Genomic DNA, 10,711 nt, shown 5'->3' with positions numbered 1-10,711 from the left:
GTGCCAGAGTATGCATTTCTGGTACCAATAGGGTGACCATGTGTCCATGTTTAAAAATTCCTCCCGGACAGCTATTTAAGAACCAAAAAGTCTGACATGTCTGGGAAAATACGGCAGTATGATAACCCTACCTACAGTTCTTTTTTTACAAAGATGGGCCTGAACTAGAAATGACTCCGCTTCACATGTGTGTGCCCGCCACTCCCTGGGAGTGTGCTAGGGTGACCACATGTCCTGATTTTATAGAGACAGTCCCAATTTTGGGGTCTTTTCTTATATAGGATCCTATTAACCTCCACCCCATCCCGATTTTTCACACTTGATGTCTGGTCACCATAGGGTGTGCAAATGTGTGTGGGTCACAGCTGCTCTCTTCTCCCCTCCTTGAAGCAGGTATGCAGGGTTACTGCCCAGGGAATATCAGGGCACCAGTGGACATGGGGCTCGCTGCATGCAGGGCAAGGGTGCAGCAATAGCTGGAGACGGGGTGGGCTGGCTGGCTTCAAGCAGGGCCATGGGGGGGGGGGGTGCGGCATAGTTTGGCAGTGCTGAAGACAGAGGAGTGCGGGAATGGCTGGCTTCAGGCAGGAGGGTGCAGCAGGGGTTGGCTGGAGACAGGGCAGGGAGTGGTTGGCTGGAGACAGGGCAGGGGGTGCAGGTACAGGGGGTACAGACCACCCGGTATGGTAAGTGCTCCCTCCTCCTCCTCCCTCCCCCACCAGGGTAGCAGCAGCCGCCTGGGGCTCCCCTGCTTCCACAGCCCTGGCCATGTACACAGCTGCCGGAGCCCTGGGGGAGCGGCGGGGCTCCAGAGGCTATTTAAAGGGCTGGGGCGATAGAAGCAACGGGAGCCATGGACTTTTTAAGTAGCCCACAGATCCCCACAGCCCTACCCCAGGGCTCTAGCTGTGTGGCTGTGGTGGCAATTTAAAGGGCACCCAGGCCCTTTAAATTGTCCCCTGGAGAAGCCGGGCCACCCCGGTACAGTGCACCGACTTGCCCATACAACGAACCGGGGCTTGGGCACGGGACCCTCTTAGGGGCAGGGCCCGATTCAGGGGAATTGGTTGAGCTGGCCTAAAGCCGGCCCTGCCAGTATATCCAGGACATTAGTAGCACACTTTTCCCCCACCAATACCTAGTAGTTGCACTGTCATCTCCCATAGCTACTTACGTTGCAGCTTTATTGTTAAAACTAAATTGGGAAGACGACTGATTCAGAACTTGTTTAATGGTTACTTTATTGCTAAAAGGTGTAGTGGGGTGTAGACTTGGAGAGAGGAAGGTTTCTATGATGTAGGCAAGATCAAGTATTTTATCCAAAACCAGAATACGAATGGTGCTGGTCTCCTTGGTGTCTGACCTTGAGCTATTGTCAAAAGTTTGAGGGTGACTTTTCTCCTTCCTCATATTTTGGTTGAGGATTCCATTGATAAAGGGATTGGCCTCCAATACCTGGTTGTAGGACTCTTCCACGGTGTAGTTTTCATCTTGGGTTGCCCGGTCCTAATTATATTAAAGCATGTACTTTAGTCTTTGTAATTATCTGTTATAACTCGGTAGCTTTTTATGAAGGCAGGAGTAAAATAAAAGTAGCTGCAATAGTTTCATACTTAACTAACACTGAAAATGTACATAATTTAAATTAGACTCCTAATCTTAATTTTTGCTTAATAAATAAATCCATAAGAAAACTATGTTGGGAAACTGCTATAGGAAGTGCACTTCTCCTATATAGGTCATAAGGATCCTATCTGTCTGAAACTGGCTGCTCTTTCTTTCTTTGATCTGCAGCGTGACTGATGCTTTTCAGACATCAGTTGTGGGTACAGAAGGGTTTCATCGCATCTTCTCTCTTGGCACCAGCTACTGTTCTCCCTTCTTGTTGTATTGATAGTGGGTGGGTGTGTCTCACCTTTCTTTAAAATCACATATGCTAGGGACAGTCTTGTCCTCTTCTCCTCTCCTGATGTCAGTGTAGATGCAGGCAGTGCAAAGTGTACTACAGTCATATAGTATCTCAAATGCAAAGCTGCATTTCAATGATCTGAGGTTTGAAGAACAATGTGGAACTAGCTGTTTTACGGGATGTCTCGATTTCATTCCTGTAGTAACATAACTGGTGATAGGAAAGCAGGGAGAGAGAGAGGTGTGCTCTGCACGGCTGCTGGCCACGGGGCCAATGGGTGTGGGTGGGCTGGGTGGGATCTCAGGAGTCACATCTCAGGGATCTGCCCCAATCCCCAGCACTGCTCCAGCTCTGAGCTGTCTCCACTGCCTGGGACCTGTGGGGTCCCACCTGCCTCCCCGGGGAAGAGCCACCTGGGACTGGTGCAGAGGCTGGGCCAGTCTCAGCCACTCACAGGGGACAGTGGGGGAGGCTCATCTGGGTCCTGAGGGAGCCTGGCCCGGGTAGGCTCTGCTCCTGCTCCAGCCTGGCTGCTTCCACCACTCCCAAGGGGCCGGAGTTCTCCTGCCCCAGAACCAGTTCTGGCTGCGCTGCCAGCTCAGCCTGGCAGACACAGTCACCTCCCATCAGTGCCGGCTACTGTGGCTGGGGTTAGGTGTAGGAGAGTAGGTCTCTAGTGGGTCTGGGGTGCTGGGCACTGGGGTGGGGAGATCTCTGTGTGTTGGGGGCTGTCAGTGGGGAGATCTGTGTGTATGTGGGTGCTGGGAAGTGTAGGGGGTCTGTGTGGGGCACCGTGCAGTTGTGGTGGTGGGGGACACTGGACAGTGAGGGGATCTGTAGGGGGGCTCAGAGTGGGAAGGTGTGGGGCACTGTGCAGTTGTGGGAGGGCTGTGGGGGGTCTTCAGATGGGGGGCACTGGTCAGTGAGAGGATCTGTGGGGGGGGTCTGAGTGGGTGGGAGAGTGGTCTGGGAGGGCACTGGGCAGGGGGTTGGTGGGGGTCTCTGGGTGGTGCGGCGCTGGGCGTAGGGAGTCAGAGGGGTGCCGGGCAGGGGGTGAGTGGGGTCTCTGGGCGGTGCGGCGCTGGGCGAGGGGAGTCGGAGGTGCCGGGCAGGGGTTGGTGGGGTCTCTGGGTGGTGCGGCGCTGGGCGTAGGGAGCCCGAGGGGTGCTGGGCAGGGGTTGGTGGGGTCTCTGGATGGTGCGGCGCTGGGCGAGGGAGCCGGAGGGGTGCTGGGCAGGGGTCGGTGGGGTCTCTGGGTGGTGTGGCGCTGGGCGTAGGGAGTCGGAGGGGTGCCGGGCAGGGGGTTGGTGGGGGTCTCTGGGCGGTGCGGCGCTGGGCGTAGGGAGCCAGAGGGGTGCTGGGCAGGGAGTTGGTGGGGGTCTCTGGGTGGTGCAGCGTTGGGCGTAGGGAGTCGGAGGGGTGCCGGGCAGGGGGTTTGTGGGGGTCTCTGGATGGTGCGGCACTGGGCATAGGGAGTCGGAGGGGTGCTGGGCAGGGGGTTTGTGGGGGTCTCTGGGTGGTGCGGCGCTGGGCGTAGGGCGTCGGAGGGGTGCTGGGCAGGGGGTTTGCAGGGGTCTCTGGGCGGTGCGGCGCTGGGCGTAGGGAGCCGGAGGGGTGCCAGGAAGGGGGGTGTGTGGGGGTCTCTGGGTGGTGCGGCGCTGGGCGTAGGGAGCCGGAGGGGTGCCAGGAAGGGGGGTTGTGGGGGTCTCTGGGTGGTGTGGCGCTGGGCATAGGGAGTCGGAGGGGTGCTGGGCAGGGGGTTTGTGGGGGTCTCTGGGTGGTGCGGCGCTGGGCGTAGGGGGTAGCATGGTGCAGCATGGGCCCGCCCCCAAGGGGAAGAAGCACGATGGCAGTGCAGGGCTGGGCTGGACAGGGTGGGTCTGGCAGCTCCCGGTTTGTAAACAGGGCCCTTGTACTGGGCTGGGGGGAGTGGGGCTGTCCCTGCCGTGCCATGATCCAGCTCCCGTTGCCCCCGGCCAGCCCCTCGCTCTGAGGACTCTGCCCCTGCCCCATGTCCCCATTTCCCCATGGGGACCCACAAACATGTTTAGCGCCGCCCACAAAGGTTCATCGGGGCCTTTTTGGGGTGCCGGCTCGGGGCGGGTGTTGGGGGGGGGGCGGGTTGCAGGCTATGGGGAGGTTGAGTGAGGGGTGCAGGCTCTGACCTGGGGCAGGGGATTCGGGTACAGACATGTGGGCTGTGGGAGGGAGTCACCAAATCAGCACATTGTATAAGAGAAAAGAGCTGCAGTGATTTCATAGAGACATAGAAAATGATAGAAGACACTTTTCCATAGTCACAATGTGAGAGGCAGAGTTGGAGGGAGGGAGGGGGCGTCTGTACGGTATTTCCCCACATTCAGGCTCCCGGCTGGAGCAGTAACAGCCCCGCAGCGCTTGTACAGGATCGAGAGCAGCCGCGCTGTCTGAGCTTTGACAGTCTGGGAATTGGGCTGCTGGTGCCTTTAAGAACGAGCCCCGGGAACCCACCCGCCCCCCCCCCCCCGGGCTGACACGCGGCAGAACCGAGACAGCCGGTGCCCCCCGCCCGACCCCCCAGATCTGCGCGCGCAGCGGGGGGCTCGGCCCGAGGGGCCCCTGTTCCCCCCCCCCGAACGGGGGTTTGTCCCGCACAGGGTCTGGCAGCGCTCCCCATTTCCCCCCCAGCCCTCCCCCGCCGCCCCCTGCAGCAGCTCGACCCCCCCCCCCGGCCAGTGAATTTCTGCCCCGCTCAGCCCCTGGCAGCCCCTCCCCCCCGCTGCGATTTGCCCCCCGGGGCTTGTCACCCCAGCGGGCAGCGGCGCCGGGAGCGGTGAGGGCAGAGAGCGGGCAGCGGCCACAGCGGCGGTTACTGCGCAGGCTCCGTTCGGCTGCGCATGCTCAGTGCAGCCCAAGCAGCGAATCCGGAGCGGGGGCTGTTTCTGGCGTTACACCCTGACTCTGCCTCCCGCCTTGTGACTGTGGGAAAGTGTCTGTCAGTGTCTGTGTGAAACCCCTACAGCCCCTTCCCCTGCTACAGCGCCGAGCTGCCAACTCCCGCCCGAGCCCGCGTGTCCGCCCCCCCTGCACCCCCATCCCCTGCCCCAGCTCAGAGCCTGCACCCCTCACTCAACCTCCCCATAGCCTGCACCCCTGCCGCCCCCCCACTCCCTCCCTGAGCCCACGTGTCCGCACCCCCTGCACCCCATCCCCTGCCACAGCTCAGAGCCTGCACCCTCACTCAACCTCCCCATAGCCTGCAACCCCGCCCCCAACTCCCCAGAGCCCGTGTCCGCACCCCCTGCACCCCATCCCCTGCCCCAGCTCAGAGCCTGCCCCCTCACTCAACCTCCCCAGAGCCTGCACCCCTCCCACCCCCAACTCCCCCGAGCCCGCGTGTCCGCACCCCTGGACCCCATCCCTGCCCCAGCTCAGAGCCTGCACCCCTCCCTCAACCTCCCCAGAGCCTGCAACCCTCCCGCCCCCCAACTCCCTTGTCCACACCCTAAACTACACTAGTCTCAGCAGGTTTGTCACATCCTGTCCCCTCCCTTTCTCCACCCAAGATATTTCCTGCCTCCCACCACCTCCTAGTGTAGTGAACAGGTTTCAAACCTCGAGCAGGCTCTTACCTTCTAAACAGGGACAGCTGTTTTCTAGTAAAATCACTACAAGGGAAGGAGAAAACTCGAAAGAGGTTCCTCCTGGCGCTCACGTCCGTGAACCCGAATACTCTCTCAGTCCTCAAAGAGAGACCTGGAGAAGGAGACTTGCTGCAGCAAAGCCACAGGGGTCTCTGAGGTTCCCCTGCCCCCTCACCCCGTCCTGCCTGGCTGATGTCAGCATCTCTCTGTGAGGTCACCACCTCCCCACCACCTTGGACCAATAGGCTGAGGTCCTGCCAAATGCCTTTGTTATGTCTCTGCCACTCCACTCCCTTGCTGGGCTAATGTCCTGCCCCTGGCCAGGCACTTTGCAGGTTTGAGCTGCTCCCTGGGGATCACCCCACTCAAGGAGCGTTCGTGCTAGGCAGCAAGCCGGCTAGACAGGGAAACATCAGGCGCTGCTCCCAATGCTACACTCAGTTTTTCAGAAATTACTCAACTTTATGGCCAGAAGAGACCATTAGAGCATCTAATCTGACCCCCTGCATATCACAGGCCTCCTGTAGGACACAAGAGCTACTTTTGGAGCAAACACATCCCAGAAAGGCATCTAGTCTTCATTGACTGACATCAAGAGATGGAGAATCCACCACTTTCCTTGGTAGCTTGTTCCTGTGGTGACTCATCCTCACTGTTGAATATTTGTGCCTTAATTGTAATATGAATTTGTCTCTTTTCACCTTCGAGCCACTGGGTCTTGTTAGGCCTTTCTCTGCTCGATTCAAGAGCCCTTTAATACCCAATCCTTTCTCTCCATTAAGGCACTTCAACACTTCAATGAAGTCACCTTTCAATCTTCTTTTGATCAGCTAAACAGGTTGAGCTCTTTCAATAGCTCACTAGAAGGCATTTTCTCCAGCCCTCAGAACATTTGGTGGCTCTTTGCCCCAGCTCCAATTTCACAACATCTTTTTCAAATGAGGACACCAAAACTGGAGGCTATTCCAATATCAGTCTCACTGATGCCGTGTCACCTCCTGTGACTTTACTGACATAATCTGTAACTGTATAGATCACTGTTGCGACCACTGTTCTTTATTTGCAGACAATATTGTATAAAGGTTGTTGTGTAAGGGGTCTATGGAGAGGTTCTGATTGGCTGATAATGATGCTCTCTCTAGATGTGTATCATTTTGTAGTTAACATTATGAATATTGGTTCTATGCTGCCTGTATTTCAAACTTGTGCTCTGCTTCTGGGGATACCCCAGACAAGTTGGTGTCAGTTCTGCCTAGCTGGCTTGATGCAGGTTAGGGAAATGTGAGAACCACTACACTACAGAAACTCCATTACAGTGCACTGCCCTGCCCTGCCCTCAAATTCCCTGCACTTTGGTGGTGCTCACCCTGGCACACACTGATGGGCGAACCTGGAGAAACTGGCAGCAGCTCCTTGATGGGTCAGCTGGAAGAGCAGAGGACTGGAGCCAGGGATCAGGAAGTCATCCTTACATCACCTTTGTGACTCTAGCTTGAAGGGGAGCTTGGTTTTCTTCCCCTTGCTGAGAAGCAGCAAGAGAAGAAAGAAAGGTCAGGTGAGCCAACTGGGTGCAGAAGCCAATGCTGCCTTTTCCTGCAGTGAAGCCCAAAATGAGGGTCTTGCATTGAGTAGAGGCAGTGCTGTGCTTCCAGGAAAGAGCCCACTGCTGCATGAAGAGGGATGAAACAGTCTGCTGAAGCCTGAGATTGAACCAGGGACCTTTAGATCTTCAGTCTAACGCTCTCCCAACTGAGCTACTTCAGCACTTGCAGGGCCCCTTTTTGGGCTGCTGCTTCTCACCTTGAAGTTTATTCTCCATAAACCATCTCTCTAGTCAACACTGGCCAATGCAAGATGGACATTGCTTGCTATTTTAGCCCTTGGAAACGTCATCAACTAGTCTCTGGATCTCTCAAATGCTGTGCTTCAGTTCATGGGGGAAAGGCAAGAGAAGCGACCTTTGAACAAAGGGCCTGGGGTTAACATCCTAACGCTGTCTGTCTCCGACTGTACCACTATTTAATACCAGCCCACCCTGTGCTGGTGAGGGCTCCATTGCTAGATGTTAGTACATTTCAGTTACTGTCAAAATTAAAAGTTTCTATATGCTTAGAAGAAATGATTTTTTCATTTGCTTATATACGGCATGAATAAATACAGATTTACACATCCTAGCATGAACATTTATTGTCTTATATGATAGAGAAAATCATGCCTCCAGATTGTGCATCAAAATAATGAAATGAGCTACAAATGCAATAAAAATAAGGTCTGCAATGGTTTAACATATGGAGCAGGGCTGGGGTTCGAGACACGTCTTGCCTGGGACGCTACTTGGTCTAGGGGAGGCCCCGTCAGGGAAAGCAGGAGTTAGTCTCGCACGCCTATATCCAGGCTGTAATCTGTGGGCGCCCTGCTCTGGGGGAGGGATCGCAGCAGCCCAGACTCAGGGCTGGAACAGGCCCCGGATTGAGGGGGTGGCTGCAGGGTTTGCAGCGCTCTGATGTCTCAGACAATGTGTCTCTCCCAAAGCCTCAGATCTGCATCCCCAGAAGGCTCCTGCACTGCCTCCGCTCCTTTCACAGTCTATAGCAAGGAGCAGCAGCAAGGGTCAGGGATGAGCCTTAAGGGACTAGGTGGGGGGGCAGAGGCTTCAGGAGGAAACCCAGCCCCCAGAGCAGAGGGGGATAGGAGGCTTTTTCTCTCTCCTTAGCCACGGGCTATAGCTCCGAGAGCTCTGTGAAATGCCTCCCCACCCACAGCCTGGGGAAGGGGAAGGAGTCTCAGGTTCTAGATCGATTTGGAGGAGGATCACTGGACCCTACAACCACTCGCTGCCCTTTCCCAGAGAAACCTGTGATGCCCAGAACGGGGCTGAGATAAATGCTGACAGGAGTCTGGAATTGCTCTCCTGGAATAGCAGCAGAATTGGGCAGCTGGAAATCTCCCCAAAGGAGCTGAAGCCTTGGTGGGTCAGACATAGATGCCCCAGGTACTGCATGGGGGGCTTAGGTTTGTTTCTGGACAAGAGCAGTGAGAGTTTTATTGCCTCAACATGTCAGTAGAAAAATTCAGACCCAAAGTGTGTGTGTGGTGGGGAGGTCGATAGCGGTTTCTTTGGGTTTGATTTAGTTTGTTTTCTCATTCTCGTTGTAAAAGCCCTGGGTCATTTTGATGGGAACAATGTTTGTGGAAGGCCAAGGACAAGTAAGAAAAGTAAAAAATCTGTGTAGGAGTGAGGGGGTCTCTGTGTGCCAGGGCAGGGGTGGAGATTTTCATGGGGAGGGGTTAGGGGATAAACGAGAGGCTTTTGTGGGAACACAGGGGGATGTTTTGCAGTTTAACCTCCCCACTTTCCTGTGCTGCTGCCCAGCTCAGACCCCACTGACACCCCTGTGACGAAGTGGGAATTTTCTGGATGTTTTGTTTGCAGCTTGTGTGTACCTCAGTTTCCCCTATTTGTGGCACGATTATCTAGGTTAAAGGGCCAAAATGTGGGGTGCCCCCTGCCAGGGGGATGGAGTAACATTCAGAGGGATGAAACTGGGCCCGGGCCAGCCCCCATGGGGGTGGGGAGGAGGAGCCACCCAGCTCCACTCTTGGCTCCAGCCCCAGCTCTGGCCCCTGCCTCAGCCCCCTTACTCCTGTCTGTGTCCCTTCCCCCTTAGCTGCGGCCCCACTCCCAGCCACGACTTGGGGGGAGCATGGACGGGGTGGGGGCATGACCCTGAAGTGTTTTGGGACCACGGATCTCGGTGGTGGGACAAGGGGGTTAAATCTTGGCAGAGACCCCCAAAGGGCAGGTGTGGCTGCTGTCTGGCTGCCTGGGCCCAGACAATGGCCACAAATTCTGTCTCCTAGCAACCGATGGCCGGGGCGCACCTGCTGCAAGAGGCCAGCTGGCTGGGAGGAGTCGGAGAACAAAGAACGAGCTGGAGGCCAGGTGAGCAGGTTGCCAGGGAAACAGGACAAAGGACAGATGAGGGGCAAAGGGCCTGGCTGAGTCGGGCTGTTGGGAGCAAGGAGTCTGCTGGGTTGGGACTCGAGGGGAGAGCCCAGGCTCTGAGTTCGGGGTCTCCCCAAGATGGACGTTGCTGAATCTTCCTGCTTCCTGTGCGAACACAGAACTTTCCCAGGCTGGATCCCAGACCCCTAATGAACCTTCTGTTGTACAGCGCTGGCTGAGAGTCACTGGGGACTGTGGAAGTTGGGGTGCAGGACTCCTCTTCGTGGGGGGGGGTGAGGCTTTCCGAGGTGTCCGATTCAGGTGGACTCACTGCAGGAAGCTCCTGGTGTGGAACAGGGGGGCTGAAAGGTCCAAGGTCAGTCTCAGGAGGGGCTGAAGCCAAGGAGGCTTCCCCCAGTGAGGGCGTCCCCTGGGGTGGGGGGGTCACACTGATGAGGCTCCTGCCTGGGTTTGACTCCGAGCTGTTCCCGAGCACGGAGCCTGTGTGCCCGTCACAGCCCCCCAGCATGTGACCTACAGGCTCCACTCTGGCAAAGCTCCCTGTAAATCAGAGACAAACTCCCCCCTTCTCCCAGTTACTCTCCCCTGCACAGAACCCAGAGCAGTTCCTGCCTCGCTGGGTCTCCTGCCAGCCACAGCTGGCCAAGGAGCTGCCCGAGCCGTTCCCCTGGGTCCCTGTGCAGGGGCAGCATCAGTTCCGACCTCACGAGTACAGTGGTGACTCTCCCTGCCTGTCACGGGGGGGACGAGGGCTTGATTCCCTGAGGAGAAAGCTGGGATTGTGACACCCGTGTATGTCTGCAGCGCAATTAAACCCCACAGCTGGCCCAGGCCGGCTGACTCGGGCTTGCCAGGCTCGGGATCCAGGGGCTGGAGCCCGACCACGGGGACCCTCCCCCCTCGCTAGGTTCAGTGGCCGATATACTGAAGATGAGTTTGTAAGTGGGGAATGTGCACTGGGTGCTGCCACTGGACAGACACTTCCCAGCAGGAGCCCCACCCCGTGAATGTGATCTACTCTAAAAACATGTGATGAAGGAAAGTCAGCCTGGGGCTCCGGATTTATCATCTCGTACCGACTCGATTCAACTTGCTCAGGTTAGAAAGAAAGATTTTTTTTTTGTGAGCCTGAAAATTGCCTCTGGTGTGAAAGTCAGAGCGGGATTATTTCACGCTCACGCACCCTTATCACTATTGAAGGAGTAAAGGAAC

General features: G+C 56.6%; 1 non-coding gene across 1 annotated transcript; it reads right to left on the bottom strand.

Annotated features, from left to right (window-relative positions):
• Window positions 1–7,223: 7,223 nt before the first annotated feature.
• TRNAF-GAA lies at window positions 7,224–7,296 on the bottom strand. The gene has a single exon. It is a non-coding gene; the product is annotated as a tRNA-Phe (tRNA).
• Between the last annotated feature and the right edge of the window lie 3,415 nt (window positions 7,297–10,711).

The sequence above is a fragment of the Mauremys reevesii genome, linkage group 14 (genome assembly GCF_016161935.1).
Source record: "Mauremys reevesii isolate NIE-2019 linkage group 14, ASM1616193v1, whole genome shotgun sequence".
Classification (NCBI taxonomy): Eukaryota; Metazoa; Chordata; order Testudines; family Geoemydidae; genus Mauremys; species Mauremys reevesii.
Note: the sequence above shows the minus strand (reverse complement) of the source record. Positions and strands in the feature narration are given on the sequence as shown.